The 27,700-nt window shown below is 40.3% G+C and overlaps 1 protein-coding gene and 1 long non-coding RNA gene across 4 annotated transcripts in view; both read right to left on the bottom strand.

The window, feature by feature from the left end:
• Positions 1-16,414, bottom strand: part of LOC140225235 (uncharacterized) — a 31,673-nt gene extending 15,259 nt beyond the window's left edge. The window contains exon 1 of the long non-coding RNA XR_011900380.1: positions 15,948-16,414. This is a non-coding gene — a long non-coding RNA (uncharacterized lncRNA). The remainder of the gene's footprint in view (positions 1-15,947) is intronic.
• Positions 1-27,700, bottom strand: part of LOC109033947 (uncharacterized) — a 142,547-nt gene that overhangs the window by 88,380 nt on the left and 26,467 nt on the right. The gene's annotated exons all lie outside the window — the stretch shown is intronic.

The following is a 27,700-nucleotide window of genomic DNA, read 5'->3' as shown; positions in this document are numbered from 1 at the left end:
GCAACGTCTGAAGGCTCATACGGCGTTTTACCTTAGCGTGGCAGTGCGGCTGTCGGACTCAGGAAGTGGCGAGCGGCGGGTATTGTGAAAAATTAAAGTGCGAATCGCTATTCTACCGCGCTAAGGAAGAACGCCGTATGAACATTCGAGAGTTGCCAAATTTCCTTTGTTAAAATGTTCATTTATGAGGAAAATTATGAATATTTTTCCTTGAAATTTTCAGGGACTTTCGATCAATATACAAAGAATATTCTCCGTAAAATTGGAAGAGAAATATTCATAGTTTTACCAGGGAATTCGTGTTTTATCGAAGAAAATTCGACAACGCCTGGAGGCTCATACGGCGTTTTTCCTCAGCACGGCAGTATTACCTAAACGACCGATTTATTACTTTCACTGACAAACGGTAACGAGCTCGTTGAGAGGAGAAGAGAGGAGGAGGGGGGGGGCGATTGACAGTTCTACTTTCTCGGGCGACGATGATCGCACCACGTCCCGACACCGGCGCACAATGGTCATGATCGCCGGAAAATTCGGTGCTGGCGATAAGTTGTCGAATAATTCGGAGCCGATTCCGAGAACGGTACCCTCTGTGCGATGGGTATCGCCATCGATTGTATTTGAAGAGGTTACATTGTTTGGATCGAGTATGATGTAATCGATACCTGTGTCAACGGAGATTCGCCGTGGTGACTTCACGAATCATGGATTAGTGTTACTGCGAGCTGGTTAAATGATGGAGAGCCACAGTGGTGTGGTGCTAAGTTTTGGGATTTGCGCACCTAGAGGTTCAGTTACGATCAAATTGAGCCATCAAACTGAAGCTCTGATCGGTGGAAAAAGACCTGAGGTGAGTATGCGACCAATGAGAGGCTCGATTCGATCGTGTAACTGGACCTTAATAACGTCGAGAGCAAAGAATCACAATGCTTGCCCAAATGAATTGGTTTCTTACCGATTCTGTCGCACTAAGGAAGAACGCCGTATGAGCCTTCAGGCGTTGCCAAATTTTCCTTGATTAAACACGAATTTCCTGGTAAACATACGAATATTTTCCTTCAAATTTTCCAGATAATTTTGCTCGCAATTTCACCAAAAAGTCCTGAAAATGTCATGGAAAAATATTCATAACTTTCCTCAGAAAAGAACATTTTATCGAAGTAAATTTGGCAACTCTCGAATGTTCATACGGCGTTCTTCCTTAGCACGGCAGTATTGTGAGAGCCGCACATCGCGAGTGCGCGTGGGTCGTGGCTAGATCTCAGATTTCGCCCGCAAAATCGAGTATATGCAACCCGGCCTACCGCAGAGTTAAAATAGTTGCATGTAGGGTCCGAACCCAACTTCGTACGTTTCTCCATTGTTCTCCGCGTTGCTTTGAGTTGAAAGAGCGTTCCGTTATTTCAGATACTGAAAAAAGGTTTGATCCATTTGTTACCTCAGGTCTTAATTTGGCCCATAAGGGCTGAGATGTGAATTTCATACTTTTTACCTGGATATTGAATACATCGTGCCGTTATCTCATCCAACAAGATGTAAAGTGGCCAAAACATCTTAGGAGTCCACTTAGGAATTAGTAGAATTCTTAGAAATTACTGATTCTGATATACACTGAAATCCCTTATATCTCTCCTCTCTGTTGATTCTACACTTTATCGAGAGCTTTATGACGTTCATTGCGAATCAGTGAGTTCAAAAACACACAAACTCGGGTTTTTTTCGATTTTCACTTTTTTACGGTTTAGTAACACTTATGGATAGACGCATCTGCACGCAAAAGGAAATTTCGAAATTGCAATCGGAAGTGCTCGAATCAGCGGCGGAAAAAGGGAAGAATCGAAGTATTTCATTGGAAATACCAATTTTTGACCATTTCAAGGAAACGGGTGACCATCCGATTATGCGGTTTTCTTTTTTCGGTTCAGTTTACCTTGTACCAACAAGTTATATAAATATTCAAGCGTTATTCAGGTCGAAAAATATGAATTTTTCAGGGCAGACTATGAAAAATCAGTATCTGAAAGTCGTTGAGAACGAAAACACAACAACTCAGAAATTTTTAAACGCTTAATTCTCTGTCATCAAACATGGTGCATCGATTTCAACTTGGTGCTGTACGAAGTCTCTAAGTACTTGTCCTTAGGCACCAAAAAGGTTTTTCTTAAACTAACTTTATCGCCCGCTGCGCAGTTTGAGGTGGTTCCTGAACAATTTTTTCCCGAGTTGGTTTGTTTTCGAACTCACTGATTCATATAGCGTCAGGATTAAAGGAGAAACATACCTCACGGCTCTTAAACTCGCACCCCGTGTAGAAATCTATCGGGCCGCTAATCTCAAGACCTCGTTGCATGGACTCCACTCGCCACCGAAGTATTTTCCCCGGCGATTCGTTATGACATCACACTCGGGTGCTGAGTAAGGCGGCAAACTCAGCGAAGCACCATCGATTGTGCGGTTAAGTCACTTCGTTGAATGATCGATTTTTTGAAAGACATACCGTGCAACGAGCGAATAAATGGGCATTTCGCGGGCGCTTGGGGGGGGGGGGGGGGCGCCGGCGACCAGGAAACGCGCGTTGCGGCGGCGCGGCGGGCGTTAGATTGTCACTTTCGCCGGCGCGGCGCGTGTTTTGCATTTCGGAGCGGATCATTTCCACGCGAGACGTGCGCGCGCAGCATCGCTTTGCGTTACCAGCGCCCGATAACACTATTAGATTAGCGCGGAACCGCTCATGTGATGTTGAAACTCTGAAGGGGAAAACCGTCGAGTTCTCTTCGTGTTTAACGCTGAGTCCGAAGTTGGGGACAAGAGGCTCAACTGCGAGGCTGCAAACTGAATAAACTTTAAGGTGATTCGTCAAGCTCAAGTGACGTGGTTGAACTGGCATGCGATACATCGCATCGATTAGGTCAACAATCTCGGCAGATTTTGAATTTTTAGCAAAAAAAAAGGACGATAGCCCCTGCGCAGGAGCCTAGAATCATTCTTTACCCAAAAATTTGCAAAATTCAGAGAAATGAAAGCAGAATAGTGTTTGGAAAAAAACCTCGCATTCGATTCAGCTATCGATTTCTGTATCGAATGTGAGGTTTTTTCCCCAACACTATTCTGCTTTAATTTCTCTGAATTTTGCCAATTTTTGGGCTTAGAATGATTCTTTAGGATCTTGCGCAGGGGCTATCGTCCTTTTTTTGGCTAAAAATGTAAAATCTGCCGAGATTTTTGACCTAATCGATGCGATATATCGCACGCCAGCTCAACCACGTCACTTGAGCTTGACGAATCACCTTAAAGGTAAATCTTTAAAACCACGCGTCTCAAACCGGGCCTTCTCTAACCCTCTTATTCGCCCTGGAGGTTTGATATCGGATCATAGATGAGCGACTACCCCGGTGAACCCTGGCGGAGGAGTGGTAAGGAATTATGCAAGCTTGGGATCCTATGGTAAAAACTTCTAATTATTCGTGGAAACTGGAAAATCGCGTTGTTTTAGTTCATGTTTGCAGATCGAAAAGGAAATGACCAATAACGTCAACCCTCTTCAGGAAACCTCACACGGGTCTTTTCATTAACAGCCTCTAATCGCGTCACTACTGAAGATCACTGCTGGACTCCATTTTGCCATCAGGAATGACTGCTCCTCCTGATTTACTCGTAAAATCACTTATCTGAATAGAAAACTAATGTTACGTATTACTTCTAAAATGAGCTAGAAATAGTAGTTTTTAATCGGAAAATATAGTACCATTATTTCGTGTTGATGTGAATAATAAGTGCTAAGACGTGGTAGCAAAAGTAAAAATTTTACAATTAGGAAGTACGATTTCTGGCGCATTGGTAAAAGCACTCATCTACATGGGGAAACTAATGTCACGAACGATGTTTCTACAATTATCTGAAAACAGTGGTCAATACAATCTTTACGTACTGACGAATCATTCAATCACGGAACATAATTTTATAATTAACCGCTGTCAATGCGATATGTTTTTGGCGTCCGTTTTTGCATTCGCCAGCTAATTTTCGGATTTTTTATCGTACTTTGACCTCGGTTTATTGACCAATCAGGGCCGTTAGAGATGAGCTAAACTCAACATTTCGAATGGCTTAATCGGGAGAGTATCGATTTCAGTCTGGACAAGCGAATTATTTGCTGTATGATAGCTTACTTCAGCACCGTTAGATTCAGCCCAAATGCATGGATTATCTTGCTCTCAGTACATGAAACGTCAACGCCCCGATGATTTAAGACGGAAGATTTCACGGATGAAATGAGAAGCCGTCAGTAAACAAAAGTATCAAACGATAAAAAAAACTGAATTGTAAGTGTTGGGTATTCTACGATCATCCGCAAACAGGACTCTGAAGACAGTGAGCTCCAAGCAGTGGCACTTTTGCATGTTTTTTCTTCATTTAAATCGATTACAAATCTCGATTTAGGTGAGACAAGCTGCCTCACCAAGAATCGATTGTTTTTAATTCATTTAAATGGAGGAAACCCCAATTACGACAACCAAATGCGACACTTACTAACTCGTTACTGGCACCGTGAGAAAAATTTGGAACGGAAACACAAAAAATGAATCTTAAAAAAAAGATATTATACGTATAAATTCTCAAATTATACGAGCGGTGCATTCTTCGGTGAAAAATTGACGCCTAAAAATTATGCGTGGCAACACGTCCGGTGCAAAATAAGGAATGCTGCAGGAATGTTAGTTGAGATGATCCCCAGAGTCTTTGAACTGAGAAGGAATGCAAGGAAAAAGTGTCGAGATGTAATGGTTATATTGATGTTTGAGGAAAAGCATTACTATAAAAGAAAATAAAGCTGACTCGCTTGTTTGTTTGTTTTGCGATCACCTACATTTACTCTGGTGATTTTAAAATAATTTTGTCGGCGATGTCTAATGGATGAAGATTGCTAAGCAACTTAATTTTGAACATAAAATTCCTCATATGATTACTGATGAATGTTTGGATGAGCACTTCGTTGTGCAATAATTTAATTATCATGAAGCAACAAAACTTTCTCGTGCATTCACAAGAATGAAAAAGAACTTGATCTCTTTTCCACTGACTCAGAAATGTTAATAAATGTCAGAGTCGAAAAGTTGGATGAGGCGAAAAGCGTCAGTAGTAGTAGATCGAGTCAATAAGCGTGGTCGGACAAAATTTGGAAACTTGAAAAGCTCATAACTCAATTAATACAAAATTTTGAGGTTCTAAAAGTGGTTTCATTGATTCTCTCGTAAAATTGTCCTCTTCAAGCACCCCTTGAAATTTAGAATGTGACGAAATAACATCAAAATTTGCAGTTTTAGTCCAAAGTTTCATGTCCGACCAGCTGATTGACTCGATCCACTGTGCGTCATACAGCTGGAATGGCCTTGCGAAACGTTAACGCGTAAGACTTTTGGCTGACTCAGAGACTTTAACGCAAGGGTAGAAAAGTCGGATGGGGCGAAACATGCGATGCAACTATTCCGACGCCCAATCAGGTAATATTGCATATCAAAAAAAATGAAGGAGAACGTGAACTCTTTTCGGCTGACTTAGAGACTTTAACGTAAGGGTAGAAAAGTTGGATAGGGCGAAACTTGTGATGCAACTATTCCGACTTTCAAGTGGGTAAAATTGCATATCCACGAAATGAAGGAGAGCGTTAACTCTTGTTGGCTAACTCAGCGACTTTAACGAATGAGTAGGAAAGTTGGATGAGACGAAACACGTGATACAACTATTTTGACCTCAGAGAAGATAAAATTGCATACCCACAAAATGAAGGAGAAACATGGCGTTTTATAAAATCCAAACTATTTGGTTCGTCAAACCCAACTTTCAGTTCGTGTAATCGAACGTTCGATTCATATAACGGAACTATTGAGGTTGAAAGAAGTGATAAAAAATTTCAGTTACTTGAACCGAACATTTGGTCAAACGAATAAAAAATCAATTTTATTCTGAACAGTGGACGCTCATCGCATTGATTTTCACAAAAATTTAAGAGAAGGATGTTGACATTTTGTGCAAATTAAAGCAAACACGCGAGTCTTCAATAATAGTGAGCAGGAAGTGTTAAATTGGTGGGAAAAGTCTTGCGTGAATGTTGAATTTTATTTAGATAATTACTACTCAAGTGTTGAATTTTTTAAAAAAAATACTACAGATGCGTAAAATTTTTGAGAAACTCACTGCAAAAGCATTAAATAATGCGACCGCATTTAATTTTTTGAAAATTACCGCGGATGCGCTGGTTTTTAGTGAAAATTACTGCAAACTCGCAATGTCATAGTGCGTCATTGGCGGATCCAACAAATTGGCAACATTAGGAAATATTCCCCATTTAAACAACTGGAAATGTATCGATTCATAGGAGGGCCAAAGCTCCTACAAGACTCGATTATTTAACATAGGTTTAAATGAAGGAAGCCCAGTGTTGCCAAATTGCTGGCTCCGCCTCTGTAAAGCGTAAGCGATCCCTGGTTGCTCGAGAATGCGCAGGCCGAGAGTGACATGAAACGTAAGACAGAAATGAAAGATTGAAAATGAGGAGTTAGGTGCAAAAGGGGCGTTAGGTCCATGACGCCCCTTTTGCAGAGACCGGTTTTTCTGAATCCTCATATCCTAAAATGTAGGTGTACCAATTTTCATATTAATATGTCAAACATTCACTGAGATACAGTAATTTTAAAGTAATTTTAAAGTAAGATACAGTAATTAAAAAGGGGCGTCATTGAAACTTTCGTATTTCTCATATTTTAAAAAAACCCGCGATTATTCAGAGCTTCTAATTGTACAAACTTAAACTTGATAAAATGATCTATATTTAAACTTACCACATTATTTCCATATCTTTAAACATACATTCCATTTGTACAACAACAAACTTTGAACACGAATAACTCAAAACGCGATTTTGTCAATGACGCCCCTTTTGCACCTAACTCCTCAAATTTCAGTAAAATATTTCATGAAATCTCAGGAGGCTATGAAATATTTCATATCTTTCAGGGGCTAGAGTATGCAAACCGCACTTGAACATACAAAAATAGAAGAAAGTCATAATTTTTACATTTTACGCAAAATGAAAAGGAACCGGTATTTTTCAAAATCTGTCATAAATTTCTGGAATTTCACGAAATGTCTCAAGTGAACTTTCAAGATTTTTGAAAGCATTGAGAGTTCAAGCCTCGCGCCATCGCGCCTTCAATTTTGCAGATGCAACACTGATATCCGTCGAGCACGAATAGTTGTATCTCTGCGCCGCGCCGTCATAAACGCCCGTCCTTTGCTTTATTTCCATATTGCATTGATTCAGTTGGTCTTATTTCCTGGTACTCTTGAGAGAAAACGAGTCTATGTTTATATAAACCCCGAAATACATAAAAATGAAAAAGGCTTAGCTAAGACTATAGACTTGTTTTATTACATGTACATTTAGGCCGAGGAACACTGAAAAAAAAATCTCTGTGTATTTATCAAGAAAAGGGTAAAATTACCAAGAATTCAGGGTTCTATTTGATCCCAGTTTTTTCTTGGTAAAATTACCATTTATGAAATTGGTAATTTTAGCGAGAAATCTCGGTAAAATTATTGACTTTCTCGGTAATTTTACTGATCCCCGGTAAAAACGCCAATATTTTTTATCGACTGTGGTAGAATTACCGAGATAAAATGGCAAAGTTACCGGGAATTGATTACCAATAAAAGTGGTATTCTTACCCGAAAAAAACAGTAAAAATACCGGTTTGTAAGTAAGCTTACCAGTCCGTCTTGGTAAAATTACCAATAATTGGTAAAAAAGTGAGATGGTAAAGGTACCAACGGACCTTGGTAAAAACACCGAGAATTTTTTTCCAGTGAACTTCCTGCAGCCCTGCTTGCAGGTTATTCCCGTATAAAAAGGCGGATCGAAGAAATTTCCAGGGCCAGACACAGACGCGGAGGAGAGAGTTTGGCGAGAAAGCTGAGAGGGCGGAGCAGCCCGAAAAACGGTGCGGTGCGATTCGGGAATCCATCGGATTTTGAGCATGGGCATTGCCATTCTCTCGGATGACAATGAACTTGAGACGGGAGAGGCGGAAATGCGCGAGAGACGGGAATCAGAGCGTGGCGCCGCTCGCTCCCGGAGTCGGGAACGGTTCCTCGATCATGGTTCAAGTCCACCGTTCCTTTGTCCATCTCCAAGCTCCGCTGTCACTCGCCACCTCCCGCCCACGATTCTGCCGAATTGAGGAAAAACGCCGTATGAACCTTCAAGCATTGCCAAATTTCTTTTGATAAAACATGAATTTTCGAGGAATATTCGTCTTTCAATTTTTCGGGTAATTTTGCTCGCAATTTCACCTAAAGTTCCTGAAAATTTCAAGGAAAAATATTCATATGTACACACATAAATAAATTCGAGTACCTTTACAGCGCGCCCGGGCGCTCTGCGACACCAAATCGCCATCCTTGCCTATCGATCCAGAGGCCATCTAGTAAATGGCATCTTGTGATTTCATCTTAAATGCCACCTATCCACGATTTTGCTGGACGTCCCATACGTCCTCTCCCAGGAGGAACCCAATCTAGTACCTTCTTAGGCAATCTGCCATCCGTCATTCGTTGAACATGAAAAAAGGAAAAATATTCGTAACTCTCCTGAAAAATAAACACTTTATCGAAGGAAATTTGGTAACTCTCGAATGTTCATACGTCGCTCTTCCATAGCACGACAGCACGATTCTTTCGAGCTGAGGAACAACGCCGTATGAGCCATCAGGCGTTGACAAATGTCCCTCGACAAATCGCGCATTTTCAGGAAAATTTGTGAATATTTCCCCTCCGATATTTCAAGGTATTTCGCTCGTAATTTGATCTAAAAAGTCTGAAAATTTTGATGGAAAATTTTCATAACTTTCTTCAAAAATGAATATTTTAAAGAAGAAAGTTGGCAACATTCGAGTGCTCATACGACGTTTTTAGTTAGTACGGCAGTGCAAATTGTATTGCTGTCATCTTCATCCGTGCATTGGACTTGTGTGAACTTCATGTCGGAGCCGAGATGTGAGGGGAAATGATGAGATGATAGCTAGTGGGACTTAATTGCACGCCGAAGTTGTGAAGCTCGCTCTGATAACTCGTAGTTTTCCCTACGAAGGAACGTAACTCAATTCAAAGGTTGCAAAATTCCCTAGAAAAAGCTCGATGTCTTTACAAGAATGTATACCTATTAAATTTTTGTCTAAAATTTTCCTCATTTCTGCGCAAGATCAGAGTATAAATCAGTGAAATTTCCAGTTAGAACTGCCCAAGATTCTCATTGCAAGAATGCAACTCGTCGTTCTTAATGAAGTGCAAGTTAAACTTTTGTTCTTAAACAAATCTTGTGCTATTCTTGTGAGAAAGTGTTTTCAATTGATACATATTCTAACGTTGTTACTTCTGTTTTTAAGTGTACCACATGCTTGACAAAAAAAAAAAAAACATGCTTGACGAACAAGCTCGGAAACTTCGGAAAGCGTCGGAGAGATGACTTCGAACGCGTCGGTGTCCATGCAAACACAAGCGCAGCATGTGACCTTAATGACCGGTTCAAAAACTCTACTCGGTGAAAGAAGAAAAATGGACCCGTTGACATAATAATTAAATCAAAAGTAGATTTAGGTTAAGAGCGCGAAACTAGTCGGGCTCCACCGTCTGTGACAGTGACAACCTACGTGCAAAATTATGACGACAGGTGCAGAGGAAAAACGCAAAAAAAAAACACACACACACACACAGCAGAGAAAAAAGAGGTTGTATGCCAATCTCGCAGTGTTATATGAGGTTGCCACTGCGATGATTTTATCTTGAATAATTTTTCATCACTTAGACGTGTGAATTTAATTCATATTAATTCAACTGAATGACACGGAGGTAAGATAGTGTTGGGTACACTATTTTCAGGGGTATGCAAAGTCAAAAAGTTCAAAAGTTTCAATTAAGACAGTCCAAAATTGAAATTTTTTAACATCATGGTCTTGTTTTCCTGTAAATAGCGAGGGCACTATTCTCCTACCTTGTTACATACAGTTCTGGCCACATTTTTTAAAGGTTTTTTTCTTGTCCACTTAAAGTAATAAAAATTATGAGAAATTGATACAATTTTACAAAATTTTAATTTTATAAAAGTTGTTTCAATATTCAACCATTGAGAACAATCAGGGCCGATTTTATCAGAATGCTGAGGGTGGTTTTCACAATGTAATGGTGATGTATTTATGTTTCAAATTCCTAGAGAGTTTTCATTGAAAAAATTTGTCAATTAATAAAATACTATACTCCCCCTCCTCGACAATATTTTATCATTTGTATCATTCCACTGATTACAAGTCCACCTTTGTTCGCAAAAGTGAAGTGTTTGATGTGTGCTGAGGTCATATTATTCTTATGTAATTAAAGCCAAAAAAAAACCGAAAACTAGAATTAGAGTTACAAAATGAACTCTAATAAGTGTCTAAACTCCCCTCAGTATAGCGTAAACTCACTATCAGTGGGGTTGGCAAGTTGAGCCCGCCCTGTGTAAGAGCCGATGCATGGAGAAGCGTTGAGTGTTGGAAAGTGGCCGAATCGGATGACGGGCTGTAAACCGAAATTCGGCCAAGCGGAAGATGACAGAAAATCAACTGGGTTGAACTTGGATTCGGGAAAGTTAGGAAGACGAGAGCTTGGGATGGAACCGGATCTGTCGGTCTCCTTCGCTCCCACACGCTCCAGCGCCGCCTGCCCGACCGTTTACACGCGCCTCTAATAACCGCTGAAACCTAGAATCAGCCCGCCTAGCGCCGCTCCAGCAGCGATGCCGTATTTTGGGGTTCGCCGGTGGACATTGCATGGACCACATTTTGCAATTTGGAACCGCAATTTCTACCTCTGTTTAGCAAAAATGTACGCACATAATTATGTGTACTGAAAAAAAAAATTTACGGGCTACATAGACATACCGTCCGTTCCGGGCTTAGAGGCCGCGAAAGTTACGGGTGCTGGAGCCGTAGCTTCGATTCCTCCGGCCTACGCCCGGGACTCCCGGCCTCTGGGCCCGGAACGCGGACGGTATGTCTACACATCCCGTAAGTATGGTTTCCGGGGCCGGAGTTTCTTTTTCAGTGCGTTTTTAAAGATGAGCTAAAAATCGTATTTAGTAGAGTTTGGTGTAGAAACACCGTCATCAATAGATTTGATTGCCGAGTTGTTAGATTGTCGTCAAAATAATAAGGCAAATATCTGAATAAAATCCACGGATATATGTTTCAATAAGAGGTGCCTTATTATTTTCATCACAATCTAACACCTCGGCTACAAAACAATATCAAAGCAAATAAAATCTATTGAGACTTAATTGCAGTTTCTAATTGCTAAGTGTAGTCCGCATAATATACGCCGATTCCTGGGATCAGTCCGATCATTTATAGTGCTCCTGAGTCGAAGAAACTGACTTTTTGGACCCTCCTAAATTTTGAAGGGACCATCCAAAAATTAGGAACGAACCCTAGGGATTATATGGGTTGAGCGGGATTTTCGTATCACCTCGCAGAGAAAAGAAGCTGTTACAATACGAGTCTCATTCCGACCTCCCGATTCTGGGAACGTATACTGTATAACGTGAACTTTCGGGGACAAATATTACGCTTACTAGTTCAAATAACGAAAAAATTTGGAACAAGTAAAGTTTGGTGTGACCCAAACTCACAATCAGGGAATAAAGCGCGAGGCTGAATTAGCACGGGGTTCTTCGTAAGTCTTAGATTATTTAACAGCTTCCTCTGTGGGCACAAGCCTGCAGGAAGCCTCTTGCAATATAGCTGTGCCTCTGGCGTGACGGCGCACCTCGATTTCTAAGTGAGCCATAGAAAGCATGGAATTATACGGCGAACGGGGCTCACGTGAAAATGGAGGCACGCCTTTACATCAGAGAAACAACGACATGCAATACCTTGGCGGCTGATTATCTGAACTGAAATGGCGCCAGGCTGGATTAGCGATTAGCGTGGCTTAAAGTTCCAGCTGCTTCTAGCCCCGTGAGTTCCGCTGAAGTTCCCCAAATTACGCAACGGGCAACAAAGACACAGCCGGATTCCCTTGTTCTGAAATCCGCCGGGCCTGCACGGTTGCCCACTATGGAAAGAAACCCGATTTCAACCGAGCCCTGGTTACACGAAAGGATGGGTTAGTTGTGCCTGTTGCAGGATGGTTGGATGGTTTAGGATGGTTGATAGTTCACTGGAAGAAAAAAACACATAGGATCTAGAGTCCAGACTCTTAAAAACATCGACAAGAAAAAATACTCTTGATTCAATCGGATTTTTGCTTAAATGAAGAACCAAAGCCTCTTAATTCGAGCGGATTTCCTTTTGATTTAAGCAAAAATCTGATTGAACCAAGAGTATTTTTTCTTGTCAATGTTTTCAAGAGTCTGGACTCTAGATCCAATGTGTTTTTTTTTTCCAGTGTTCCAGATTAGCAAAATCTGATAAAATCTGTTAAAACGCCATATTTCTGCATTAAATACGAAGGCAAAAGTTCCCTGGCCGCTGCGCGACGCACAGTAGATCGAGTCAATAGGAGCGGTCGGACAGAATCTGGAAATGGTGAACGCTTATAATTCTGTTCATACAAAACTTTGAGGTTCTAAAATTGGTTCCATTGGTTTTTTCGTGATAATTTCTTCAAGGGGCGCCCCTTACAATTTAAAATGTGACGAAATAAACATGAAAATTTGCAGTCATAGTCAAATATTTCAAGTTCGACCTCTCTAATTGACTCGATCCACTGGACTACGCAGCCCCTACGCCCTAAGGATAGCTTCGCGCCCTTAAAGGGCTACTTCCTGCGTCATATTTCAAAAATTTATAGAAGTAGGAGTAGGGCCCAAGTAGAAATAACTATTAACTGCTGATACCCGCTTGGAGGTCAGTGTGGTAATTAAACCACATGTTTTAATAGAGACCTGTTACTTCTGGCTCTTATTAAAAACAATGTGTGCAACATTGGTTTCTCGGTCCAGATAATTTTGCGCTTCCTGGATGAGTCAGAAACTTTAGCACCTTAATGAAACTTTAGTCCAATTGAGAGTTAAAAATTGTGATTTTTAAAACATATTTTAATTTTAACATGTTCGCGCATACTTCGGAAACTCATTTCCCTTCAGATAAAAAATTAAATTAATTTGACTTACAGCACAACCGGTTACCTTTTGATAAAACATTTTTTTTTACGATTTGATCGTGCCGTAGAACTTAAATTCTGAGTGAATAATAATATTAGTTCTAATATAGTTGAGTGGTGTGTGAGATTCAAAAATTTAAACCTCTCACCTGCCCCCATAGACAGCTCGAGGAGGGCCTCGAAGGATTTCATTTTCCTATTTTCCTTATCCACTCGTATCACTACACGATAAAATATGAGGTTTTTTCTGGTGGATTTGGCAACATCTTTTGTCGTAAGTATCTATTGCGCCTTCGCGCCGCAACTCGGGAACTTAAGTTGCAGCAATTACTTAACTTTTGTTTACACATCACTCAACACTTGTCACCGAGGTGTTCGCCAAAAATTGACACCAATAACTGTCCCGACGCGTTATGTCATTCATCTTCACAATGGAGACGGTTTCCTTCATTAGGTCCATTCAACGGGTGTGTATATCCGCCTTACTTCTCGGAACTACTTATACTCGGATCAAAATGACTGCAATTGAAGTATGAAAAACTAACGAATTTTTGACGGTATATCTTTAATAAATGAAAATCTTCTCCAGAGTGAGAAGTTGAGGAGAGGAGATATAATACTTAGATTTTCAGCGTTACGTGTTTCATGAACGGTCTCTTGGTTCTGAGGTGTGATATTCAAACGGCAAACTAAAACTTGGCATTTGAAAAGACTTTATTATAATTTTTTGCTAATCAGTAGAAAGCAGCCATAAAATTACAATTTTGATGACTAGAGGCGGATCTAGCAATTTCGCAACCCTGGATTTCTTCCATTTAAACTTATGCTAAATAATCGATTCTTGACGGAGCACTTGGCCCCTCCAAGAATCGATACATTTCCATAGGTTTAAATGGAGAAAATACAATGTTGCCGATTTGCTGGATCCGCCAATGCTGACGACGGGCACAACTGACCTATTCTTGAGATAATGAGGAAGGAAAATGACCCATTAAATGGCCGTATAATTCATTTTTTGGGCAGCTATTCGGTCTCAATGCAACTGGCGATGCCGCGTTCCATACCTGCAGAAAACCACAAATTTACGTGAAATTTGAATTCGAGCTACGCGGTTTTTCCGAAGCGCGACAGTCCTACCTGCCCCCCCCCCCCCCCCCCTCAAAGTCAGTCCGTAATTAAACATCTATTACCGTTCGTTCTCCGACATCATGGGAAGAAAAGTCACTGACGTCACCCAACTGGAAAAATTTAAGATTCTAAAAAATTTAAAAAACTTTTAAGACAATTTTTGAACCACTCACTTGCATAAAATCTTCTTTTCACGGAAGCGGACGCGTTTCGGAGGTTACCTGCCCTCCATCATCGGCGCGACTGGTCAATTCCAATCAGCTGATTTCGGTCCCGGATTATTTCCCGTCCCTCCATCGTTGTCACATCTCGAGTGTATTGTTGTAAACAGTCTGTTATTTACTCCCGTTAGATCCGTATTAAAAATGTTGTTCTTATTTTGGTACCAAATATGTACCAATATTTTGGTACATGTACCAAAATAAGAACAACATTTTTAATACGGATCTAACGGGAGTAAATAACAGACTGTTTACAACAATACACTCGAGATGTGACAACGATGGAGGGACGGGAAATAATCCGGGACCGAAATCAGCTGATTGGAATTGACCAGTCGCGCCGATGATGGAGGGCAGGTAACCTCCGAAACGCGTCCGCTTCCGTGAAAAGAAGATTTTATGCAAGTGAGTGGTTCAAAAATTGTCTTAAAAGTTTTTTAAATTTTTTAGAATCTTAAATTTTACTCTTGTGTAGTGTTTTAAACTCCTAAAAAAAAATCGTTTCATCAACTGGAAAAAGTCTGCAGAAACGTCCATCGGACGCCAGAGGCGGATCCAGCAATTCGGCAACACCGGATTCCCTCCATTTAAACCTATGCCAATTAATCGATTCTTGTCGGAACACGTGGCCCCACCAAGAATCGATATATTTTCATAGATTTAAATGGAGCAAAACAATGTTGCCAATTTGCTGGATCCGCCGATGACGGACGCAACGCTAACCGTTGGGTCACGAGATCTCATCGGTCAATTACTGAAACTTCAATATCAGACTGTTCGAGAGTTGGAGGCGTGGACGTTCTATGACGTCAAGGTAACAGTGAAAATTACTTTTAACGGTTATAGATGTCCTCCGGCTGATTGTAAGATTTGCGCACGTGTAATTAATATGTATGCACTAAATGTATTAATATCGATGCGGCTAAAAGGGAACATTATTACAGTGAACGAATAGACCTTGGAATATACAAAAATGTGAACACTTTGAGACTCATTGGAAAAAAGCCGCTTGGATTTAGAGTTCAGACTCTTAAAAACATTGACGAGAAAAAATACTCTTGATTCAATCGGATTTTGTCTTAAATCAAGAACTTAGCCTCTTAATTTAAGCCGATTTCCTATTGATTCAAGCAAAAATCCGATTGAATCAAGATAATTTTTTCTTGTCATTTTTCCAAGAGTCTGGCCTCTAGATCCAAGCGACTTCTTCTTCCAGTGCTCACATGAAAACGAGTATGGAACCTTTTAACATCCAGGGGCTCATATCCATCCTATCCTAGAAACATCAGGATAAACAATACATTCGAGACAAGCATGCACTGCGCATTTTAGCATGCTGTATATACCCCTCGTCTAATGAGTAGATATATATTGTAGTTCAATACATTTGTATTTTTTCAAACTTACACGCACAGTTGTAGGAATGTAGGTAGATTCGATCCTTTCCCTGGTTTAAAATAGTTCGTTCGAAACTCACCTGCAATCAAAAGAAATTAATTCGAATTAATACTCAGATAATTTTTTACTTAAAATATGATATTTGTTTCGGTGTCAGCTGAAATATTTACTTAAATTAGAGGCTATGTTGAGGAAACAAACTATCATTTTAGAACCTTTTGAATGGCCGAATGACATTCTCTGACGTTGACATGAACACTAATGACCGAGACGCGAAAAAACTTGTCACTTTGAGAACAACCTGCGTTGAGCAGAAATGAGGGTATGAGATGAAAGTGTTCTCGCTTGAATTGCATGTAGGCTTTTAATCAAACTGGTTGGCAAGGTTGAGAATTGGACGTATTTCTGTCGAACGGAACTATGGGCATTATGACATGAGCACTGTTAAGCATATATTCTTATGGGTCTCAGGGCTCATGTCTTAATGCACATAGTTCCGTTTGGCAAAAGTACAATCAATTCATGAGTGCGCATGTGTGGGCTCCTCATGTAGGCTTCGAACCAGATGACCTCTCGTGAGGCCATGATGTAAAAAAAGTGTGGAGAGAAAGTAAAACCTACTACACTTTTAAAATGTGTCGGTCAGTCCGGACGGTGATAATTGAGATCATAAATGAGTCTCAGTGGGTGCAGTAGCTGTAAAAAGAGACGAGCACAATAACAACATATTTTGTGTTCTTGTGCTACGGACGGATCCAAAATTTGGATTTATTTTGGTCAACTTTGCGTCCACATTATGACGGAAAACGATGGAAAACCGGGAAAATCACAAAACCAAACGAAGATTTGGGTTACTTTCTGTTCCACTTATCATGTTAGCCGAACTTTTGTGTTACTTATTCTCTCTGTGCTGGGTGCTGGGACCCTTCTGCAGGGTCACTCCGCTGCGATCATTGAAGTTGCCAAACAGTAACGGGTTGTCTCAACACTTAGAACCATAAAAAACACATTGGATCTTGAGTCCAACTCTTTAAAAACATCGACAAGAAAAAATACTCTTGATTCATCGATCTGCTTAAATCAAGAACCAAGCCTCTTAATTTGAGCGGATTTCCTTTTGATTTAAGCTTAAATCTGATTGAATCGAGAGTATTTTTTCTTTTCAATGTTTTCAAGAGTCTGGACTCTAGATCCAATGTGTTTTTTTTCCAGTGAATGAGAATTCATAAGAGAATTTTTGCGTCTCACTAATCCTGTCCCACATTGAACCAATTATCTTCCAAATCACGTGAGCGCCAAAATTGCGGACGGGAAAAACAAGAAAAAACGTTTCAGTTACTTTGTTGACAATCTTCGAATTCCAAAAAATGTATGTTCCTTTGGAAGGCTATTTTGAAATCAGAGATGATTGATGATAACAGAGAAAACAAAGAAAAACAACCCCTCTACCACCAAAATAGAGATTGGCGCTTACGTGGTTTGGAAAATAATCGGCTCAATAGAGAATTTGCAGGTGCCTGAAGTTTGATGAATTTCGTATTTTAGTGGAAACTACAGAGTGAACTGAGCACGAGGATACCCTTGGTTCATGAATGGAACAATTATTGGAGAGATATGACAAAATGATCTAATCTGCTAAAATACATGTGTTTGAATGGGAAATGCCTGCCAGATGACGTCACTAGGCGATGCATTTTATCACTTTCAAATCTATTTTTATACTATTTTTCACAAACAAAAAAAAAAAAAAATTATCAAACAATTACTGTGAAATCAGCTCTTTAAGCACTTCCAGATGAAGAGAAAAATACAAAATTTGCATGCAAATTCTCCGTTGAGAGTTTCTTAAAACCGGAGAACGACGGAAAATCAAGGAACGAGCTTCTTCTTGCTCCTCATTTGGCAAAGATGCAAGTCAATTGGAAGTCAGGCAACACGCACCACACAATGGGTCTTGCCAAGGTCAACAGATGAAAACACAGGGAAACAATAAAAGTGAATAAAATAAGATCAAATCGAATAATGCAGGGAACAAAGGGGTTTCTATAGTGCACGGAATGGAGGGGGCAGGAGGGGAGGGACAGTGAACATTATAGACAAAAAACGAGGTGTTTCCAATCAGCTAATGTGCAAGTTCGCTTTGCGGTCTGGCGTTTCTGGGTGCCCCCTGCTGAATTGCTTGCGCGCCGATGTAATTTTAAGTTCATACACAGCTGCCAATTTCTCGGTTTTACCGAGCTAACGATGGCCGAGAAGTCGTGAAATCGATTTGTAGGTATAACTAATAAGAAAAACTGGGGGAATCGGTGGACTTATAGTAAGAATACTTTTCCCGCAGTTCGCAACACCGTACACTGAAAAACCAAGTTGCGGGCTATAAGACATACCCGTCCGTTCCGGGCTCAGAGGCCGAAACTTCCGGGTGCTGGAACCGTAGCTTCGATTGCTCCGGGTGCTACGCCCGGAACTTTTGGTCTCTGAGCCCGGAAAGCGGACTGTAAGTCTATATAGCCCGTAAGTGCGGCTTCCACGGCCGGAGTTTTTTTTTTCGTGTAATTTTGGTCGAGTCCATCGGAAAATCTGATTAAAAAACAAAGCTGGAATTTCTAAACTGGACTAGTCTGGAAAAATTTGGTTCACATTGCTGCTCTTGCCTGGCATAAATACAGCTGATATATATATATATATATATATATATATATATATATATATATATATATGTATAATGCTGAAACTACCTGTCTGTCAGATTGTCTGATGATCTGATTGGCTTTACCTGGCCTTGTCACAATCGAGTGGGTCAAGATCATGATAACTTGCCTGTCAACAGATCGTCAATTTATGAAACGTTGGAACTTAAGTCATAAAGTTGTCAAACTGAAGTCCATAGAGGGCCCAATACGTTATTCGACATTCAGTTACGAGTATAAGGTGAGTCAACAGTTGAGTGTTGGGAGTCCCGAAAATTACTGCTTCCAGCGTTGGCAACATAGAATTTTAGAGTCCCTTTTCTGCCGTGCTAAGGAAAAACGCCGTAAGAACCTACAAACGTTGCCGTATTTCTTCCAATAAAAAACAAATTTACAGGCTAAATTCTGACTATTTTTTCTCCAATTTTTCAAGCAATTTTTTTTTTACAATTTAATCTATAAATATCTGAAAATTTAAAAAGAATATGAATAACTTTTCTACAGGCTTTATACAGGCTAAATTCTAACTATTTTTTTTCAAATTTTTCAAGCAATTTTTTTTTTTTTTTTTTTTTTTTTTTTTTTTTTTTACAATTTAATCTATAAATATCTGAAAACTTGAAAAGAATATGAATAACTTTCCTCAAGAGTCAATAATTGGCAACAGCAGACTACTTATACAACGCTCTTCCTTAGCACGGCAGTCTTGGTCTCTGCGTTTTTGTCACAGTCTGTTCGATATTACTAATCTTGCTGTGCACACTGAAAAAAAAAAATCTCGGTGTATTTACTAAGAAAAGGGTAAAATTACCAAGAATTCAGGGTTCTATTTGATCCCAGTTTTTTCTTGATAAAATTACCATTTAATTGGTCATTTTACCGAGAAATCTTGGTAAAATTATTGACTTTCTCGGTAATTTTACTGGACCCCGGTAAAAACGCCAATCTTTTTTATCGACTGTGGTAGAATTACCGAGATAAAATGGCAAAGTTACCGGGAATTGATTACCAATAAAAGTGGTATTCTTACCTGAAAAAACAGTGAAAATACCGGTTTTTAGGTAAGCTTACCAGTCTGTCTTGGTATAATTACCAATAATTGGTAAAACAAAGTGAGATGGTAAAGATACCAACGGACCTTGGTAAAAACGCCGAGAATTTTTTTTCAGTGCATGTACTTTGTTTTTCTGATTAAACAATTTGAGAAAGTGGACCTCGAATCCAAGGATTTCCACGATCCCTAATCAAAAACACTCATCCACTGTTTGAATCGACTCAGTTTTTCTGCGATTGAGAGAAATACAGAATATGTGGTTTTGCGATTTAAATCCTAATCTGTGCCGAAGAATTATTCACTGAGGACCACTGCGGCTGATAAAGTGAGTAATAACGTGATGAGTGGAGGAGTATCACTAATCGCACGAGTGCTCGATTTTTATCAAAATTTCACACTCAAAGTCGCGGCATGCATGCACTGACTGCCTCTTCCGCTCTGACTGAGTCCGGACTGTAAACATCATCTGGGATAATTCTGATAAACAAAGCGACGTTTGGATCAGTGATTCTCAACCGTTTGCATCATGCGTTTTAAAATTCGATGGCCAAAGTGCGAAACTACGTCTCTTTATGCATTGCACTGAAAAAAAATTCTCGGCGTTTTTACCAAGGTCCGTTGGTACCTTTACCATCTCACTTTTTTTACCAATTATTGGTAATTTTATCAAGAGAGACTGGTAAGCTTACCTAAAAACCGGTATTTTTACTGTTTTTTTCAGGTAAGAATACCACTTTTATTGGTAATCAATTCGCGGTAACTTTGCCATTTTATCTCGGTAATTCTACCATAGTCGATAAAAAATATTGGCGTTTTCACCAAGGTCCAGTAAAATTACGGAAAAAGTCCAATAATTTTACCGAGATTTCTCGGTAAAATTACCAATCCCATAAATGGTAATTTTACCAAGAAAGAACTGGGATCAAATAGAACCCTGAATTCTTGATAATTTTACCCATTTCTTAGTAAATACACCGAGATTTTTTTTTCAGTGCTGCTCGATAAAATCTACTAAATTTTGGAGAGAAATTACGGAGTTATATTCCTCTGAAAAAAAGACTTGTTTTAGCAGACGAGGTCTCTTTCCTTGGGCGCGGAGGCGATTTAAGAACCACTAGATAGAAAAAACGAGAGCTACTCGTATGAGTAGGTAAGTATCACAAGCGTTGCTCCTTGACATTGATTCTGGCGGAATCCGCGAAGATTAGACCGGAAAAACAATGAGAATTCAGAGCTCACTGAATCATCGATGCCGGCTGTTTTCTTCTAGTTTCCCGATCCCACTGCTCCGCGATACGATGCGACAAAAACTACTTGTTTCACGCGATGTCACGACTATCCTCCGCGCTGAAACCCCTAGTAAAACGTCAGGATTATGATAAAACAATGCTGTACCGAGATTAAACCAGAATGACGTAATGCCGTTGATTTTGTCCGGAAAAAAACAAATGTCGATTGAGGCATCACTAGAAATTTCCTGTAATTAGAGAACCTTCCTGGTTAGATTAGCATTCGAAAAATTATTTGTATCTCTGCCGAACGGAACTATGTGCATTAAGACATGAGTCCTGAGACGCATAAGAATATATGTATAACAGGGCTCACGTCATAATGCACATAGTTCCGTCCAATTGTTCGTCGCTACTGAGAGTGATTCACTACTACTCCGCCGTGCTAAGGAAGAACGCCGTATGAACACTCTGCTGTTGCCAAATATCCTCCGACAAAATACTGATTCTTTAGAAAAGTAATGCATACTTTCTCTTGAAGTTTCCAGATATTTTAGACTAAATTGTGAAAAAAATTGCGTGAAAAATTTGAAAAAAAGTATTCAAGATTTTTCCAGTAAATTCGGTTTTTATCGAAAGAAATATGGCAACGTCTGGAAGCTCTTACGGAGTTTTTCCCTGGCACGGCAGTACTCGGCTGTTTTGTCAGTCGCTATATGCCTGTGACTTCATGGAAACGGCTCAAAAATGAAAAATGCAAATGGACTATACACCGGTTAACATTTAAATGTGCAGTATTTGCAGGAGCAAGTGCACCCGAAACCGGTTAACATTTAGCTGTACTTGCGGAAGCAAATGCAAGAAGATCAATTTAAAGTTTAATTTTTAAAATGTCGGTGTAAATCATGATGGAAGACCCTTTTGAAACACGCGTCCAGGGAAAGAATCTACTTAAAATTCAAGGAAGTATGATTGGCCCTGAGAGAACGGACAATTTCCCAAGTTTACTTGATTGTTGAATTTCCTTGTTGCGAGGGTACCCCGTTCACTTTTGAGTTACATCCTGGATTTTTTTACATTGTCTTATTATTACATTTGCAAACTATTTTTAATGACTGTTTATAGCCGCACATTTACTATTTTTTGAAAAATCCTCACGCAGCTACGATCGCACAAACTAACATACGACGGATGCAAAAATAACAAGAATTATTTGTGCAATAATGCGATTTCTCTTCAAATTACCAGAAAATTTAAAAAAAAATCATCCGGTATTTGAACTTACGGAAACACTCATTCAAATTTTAAATTTTTGCCAAGAGGCGAATTTATTTGTTCCTCTAGTGTCTATACTAAGGGACACATAATGTGCATCATGAGTTGTTGTTTCCTTGAATGTATTTTTCGCGTTCACGACGCAAAGCGTAGTTTTTATTTTAAGATAACCAAATCACAAGTGCGTAATATCACAAGACGCACGCAATTTGATAGTGAAAATAGAAAAACAAATATCTCGACGTAGTCACAAGTTCTATGTCGAATTTTACTTTAATGCGGATGGACCAACTGTGCAAAGGCGTAAAAGTACACGGGACGTTTCGGTGACTCACGAAACCATTGTCAACCGCTAAATAATTACTAAAATAAAAAAGAAATTAAAATCAATAGAGACCAGCACGGCATTACACAGTGATGAAAGACTGCAGTGATAACAGGAATAAACAAAAAGATCCGAAATATCAACAAACCTCGAATCCCGTGTACCTATTTTAGCCTTGTTTCCACTGTTTCCATGTTTTTCTTTTACTATTTCCGTTTTGGGCTGCCTGTGTACCTTTGTCTTTGTACAAATGCGTATAATTCATTGTACTTAAATCTTTCCTCAAAATAATTCATTTAAAAATAAACTAATTTTCCTTTTGAAATAATAAAGCAACAGTAAAAATTGAAACAACGTAATAAATACGCACACGTTTTTCTAGTTTCATAATCGCCACGATAAATGCCAAGAGCCAAGTGAGTCAACAAACTCATCATCAGTCACCGAGAAGCAAAGGCATCCAAAGGAACTGAAATACATCCGGCTTAGGGTATTGCTCAATGGGCAAAGGAATGAATACGGTAGAGTAGGAGTGCTGTCATCGCGCATGAACGAAAGACTAACTCGCAGCTGTCATGTCATCCATAGAAATCAACAATAAATTACTGCTCGTGTAATGATGAGCTTCCATTGCTCCCAATCGTCAAGGACCTATTTCATCGCATTTTGAAGATACAACTTAATTAACGTAACTGTAATGCTCGCTGCATATCCATCCGATTGAAGGCGAAATGGAAGGTACGCGACGGGAGATTCCCAGCCAACGCCACTGAACGGATGAGGTCCAGCAGTTTGATTCCTCGACTTTGAACGGATAACTGCTTACTTTGACGTGTTACACATTGAACACTTTCACCACATGTTTGGGGTCCGCTCCCTGGTCACCAAGCGGTCCAACCCTTTTCCTTTATGTCTCATGGTCTGTTTCAAAGTAGTAAAACGCTGACTTAGTATCAAACTTGAGAATAAAAAATGAACGTCGTTCCGTTCATACAAATCTCCTGCCTCTTCCCCTCTCCACATCCTTTAAACGGCCTTTAAAAAATGAAATATGAGAGGAAATCAAAGGGAATTCATAGGAGGTTTCGTGGCGTTATATGGTTCAAATCTCCCTGAAAATTTAAATCAAGGTATGAAACTATACAACGCAAACTTCAGTCCATCTGATTCGTCTTGGTTGATAATTCTTACTTGGACTGCATTTTGCAATTTGGAACTATGAATTCTGGCTCTTCTGGAAGAACACTAAAGTGCATGGGGAAACTAATGGCACATAGGTTGTTTTTAAACCGGGCTAGAATTTATAGTTCTACTGGCTATTCTGGAAAAACACGTATGTGCATAGGGAAACTAATGGCACATACGTCGTTTTTAAACCGGGCTAGAATTTATAGTTCCAAATTACAAAATGCAGTCCAATTTTACCTTGATTTTTCTCACAGCGCAACATTCTAAACGATTAAATTCCCCTCCTTGATAATTTATTGTTCTCGTAAACGAACTTTTCTCGGTAGATCAGGCAACGTAGCCTGGGAATACGGAGCGTGTCAGCGTGTCAGGGGAAAAGCCACGGTGTTTACCGGAGTCATTTGCCAAAGCTCCATTTCACAGCGCCGAGCCTTGTGAAGCTATAGACTCGGACGCATAGTTGCCATTTTGCGGGTAAAATCCACTCGATTCACATTGAATTTCGTCAGAAATTGATGAAATCTCTGAAAAAAATGACGGTGCTGCACGAGCGGGCGTTTATGTATTAGAAAGTGAAAGTGTTTACATCACACATCTCCGTTCGAAATGCAGGATTTAAATAACACAAGACACACATCATTCAGATACGGGACCACTACGGACGTACGCACACACGCGCGCGTACACGACTCGTGATCTTGGTCGAATGCCTTGGGTGTGTGCGTGTGGTGGGAGGGGGTGAACATCCTCTTTTAGGTCCTCCGCTGCCTAACGAGTCGTAAACGCTGGAGTAAAACATGCCTAGAGAGAAAATAGGAAGTGGTCCAGTGTGCCCAGTGACGTAATCAAAGGTAAAGGAACCCTACACCGGAATTGTGAACTTACTTAAAAAAAAATTCCGGCCGTGGGAGCCGCACTTACGGGCTACATGGACATACCGTCCTTGTTCAGGGCTCAGAGGCCGAACGTTCTGGGCGTAGCACCCGGAACAATCGAAACTATGGCTCCAGTACCCGGAACTTGCGGCCTCTGACCCCGGAACGGACGGTATATCTATATAGCTCGTGACTATTTTTCAGTGCAGAATCAACAGAATCGTTGCATGCAGCAAGCCTGCAATCATTGATACATATAGGTTAGTTCAGCTAAGTTATAGAATCATTTTCTGGTAGTTTACGCTTATAGATTAGGAAAAACTAGTATAATCTGATCAAAACGCCAAGTTTATACGTCCAATACTAACGGAGAGATCGCTCATTTGGCAACTGATTCAACGAAATAGAAAATAATCAAAACCGATGTCCATCCGATTGTCACGTACCAGAATCTTTTCTCAGTCAATAACGCTATAAATAACGCCGCTAACTGGACACGTTACTCGGAAGAATGACGTCATCTGGATGTGGACCACGGCAAGACGAGAAACCAGCAGCAAGGTGAGCGAGGGGAGTACCCATTGGCCGAATTGGTCAATGAATTACCACTGTTGCCAATCGGTGCAGAAAAATCTTCAGTTTTGACTCTCGCGACATGCGTTTCTCCGAACCTCTGAGTTGCCATTTTATTTGAGTTCGGAACTTCCGATTCGGTGACTGACGAATCGCACACTGAAAAAAAACTCCAGCCGTGGGAGCCGCAATTACGGGCTATCTAGACATACCGTCCGTTCCGGGCTCAAAGGCCGAAAATTCCGGCTGCTGGAGGCGTAGCTTTGATTGCTCCGGGTTCAGAGGCCGAAGCTACGGCTCCAGCATACGGAATTTTCGGCCTTTGAGCCCGGAACAGACGGTATGTCTATATAGCCCGTAATTGCAGCTCCCACGGCCGGAGTTTTTTTTTCAGTGCAACGTTGGTGCATGATTTTGGTACCGCTTCGCGAGGTAGTTCTTAAAAAGGCTCGACATGTCGAAGACCAACGGATCTGATTGGTCGAATCTGGTAACAACGGTGTCCACTGGTGCTGGTGATTGATGAGACAAACCGGGACCGAGCTACCCGAAGAGGTTCGGAACTTCAAATAAAATTCGCTTCAAAATAAAAATTCTTAACACGGAGACGGTAACGCAACGGTGGGCAGGAGTGCTGCAACCGAGGAAGAGGGAAAATCCCCCATTGTCACTTTGCGGTGTCAGGTTGGCCAATCGGCGCGCATGCGCATCAAGGCCAGGGTGAAGACGCGACCGACTCCGCCGAGACGAAACACGGAAACAGACGAAGAAGATCCGAGTGGATGATGAGCTCGCTGAGAGAAAGTTGGTCATGAAAGGTGTTACGCAAGGAAGGCGAGCGCCACCACTCCGCGGAAAAGGAGCTAGAGAGAGAGAAAAAAATTTCAAGGTCCCCGAAAAATTTGGGCTCATTAAACTGTTCTCGTGAGAGCCCGCGGTCGCGCATTACGGCCTTTAACCACGACTCCCCTGCCGAAGTGTTCGACGCCGGATGTCCGGGAACGGTTCGAGACACTGAAAAAAATATGGTAACATCTACTAAACTGCCGTGCTAAGGAAAAACACCGTATGAGCCTAGACGTTCCCAGATCTACTTCGCAATAGAAACCGATTTTTCTTGGAACATTGCGAACGTTTTCCTTCAAAATTTTCACATAATTTTGTTCGCAATGGAGAATTTGCATGCAACTTTTTTATTGCCTCATTTACAAGTGCTTAAAGAAGTGATTTCACGGTATTTTTTATAATTTTTTTTCTGATATGGGAAATAGTATAAAAATATATTTAAAAGTGAGAAAATGCACCGCTTAGTGACGTCATCTAGCGGCATTTCCCATTTAAACTCATTTATTTTAGCAGATTAAATCATTTTGTTATATCCTCTCCGATAATTATTCAATTCATGAACCAATGTTTTATCTGGAGAAATTTGACAACTCTCGAATGTTCATACGGCGTTCTTCCTTAGCAGGGCAGTATAAGTCCACTTGATTTTTTACATAGTCATACTGTGTAGTGGAAATAACCAGAGTAATAGTAGTATTCACCAGAACTCTGGTGATACTTGCCATAGTATGGTAAATGCTACCATAGAGTCTGGTGTTTAATACCATAATCGGATCACTGTGTTTGAGTATGGTAAAACGGACCGTATTTTTCTTTTCAGTGCAGGGAAAGAATTTTTACAGAGTTGGACAAAAATGCATCAAGTCATGTTCGAGAACAAAAATTGGTTGGAAGTTTTTTAAATTCAATAGAGGTAGTTGTAAATTTCCTCCTGTTGAAGAAAGCATTCTGAAGAAGCATGCCTCCTGCCTTTCTGGATCCACCCATATTATGGTTCAATCGTGGGAGGAGCATTATTACATCATTACACGCGATGAAGAAGGAACTGTCTTGGTGTGATGCACGCTAAATGGATGATAAGTTTTGCGGTTAAACTTATTAGTTGCCGAAAAATGCTCTAATGGCAATTTTTTTCGACCGGCGCTTTAACCTTGGCGTGTAACACCTGGCTCCCAGTTCCTCGGACCCGTAATTCATCCTTAAATCTGACGTTTTGAGCCAGTGGAAAACAGAGGACATTGTTTTTCTCGTCGATGCGCAAAAAGTGGGGGAAAAACAAATGCAAAGTGGAAAATCAGGATCGTAGCAGACTAGATTGACGGGTGCGGTAAACAACATCGAATTTTTACAAGGAGAAACGAGGATTAGACGATTAGACGCCAGTTTGCTCGGAAAATGTGCACCCCACTTTTTTATTTTGCTGGGCTAAGGAGAAACGCCGTATGAACGTTCGAGAATTGCCAAATTTTCTCCGATAAAATGAAAATTTCCCGAAATTTTCCGGGACTTCAGATCAAAATACAAATAATATTCTCTGAAAAATTGGAAGAAAAATATTCATAATTTAACCACACTGGAAAAAAACCACATTGAATCTAAAGTCCAGACTCTTGAAAACATTGACAAGAAAAAATAATCATGATTCAATCAGATTTTTGCTTAAATCAAAAAAAAATCCGCTCAAATTAAGAGGCTTGGTTCTTGATT

This window comes from Bemisia tabaci, chromosome 8, assembly GCF_918797505.1.
Source record: "Bemisia tabaci chromosome 8, PGI_BMITA_v3".
In the NCBI taxonomy this organism is placed as follows: domain Eukaryota; kingdom Metazoa; phylum Arthropoda; class Insecta; order Hemiptera; family Aleyrodidae; genus Bemisia; species Bemisia tabaci.
This window is presented reverse-complemented; position numbering and strand designations above follow the sequence as displayed.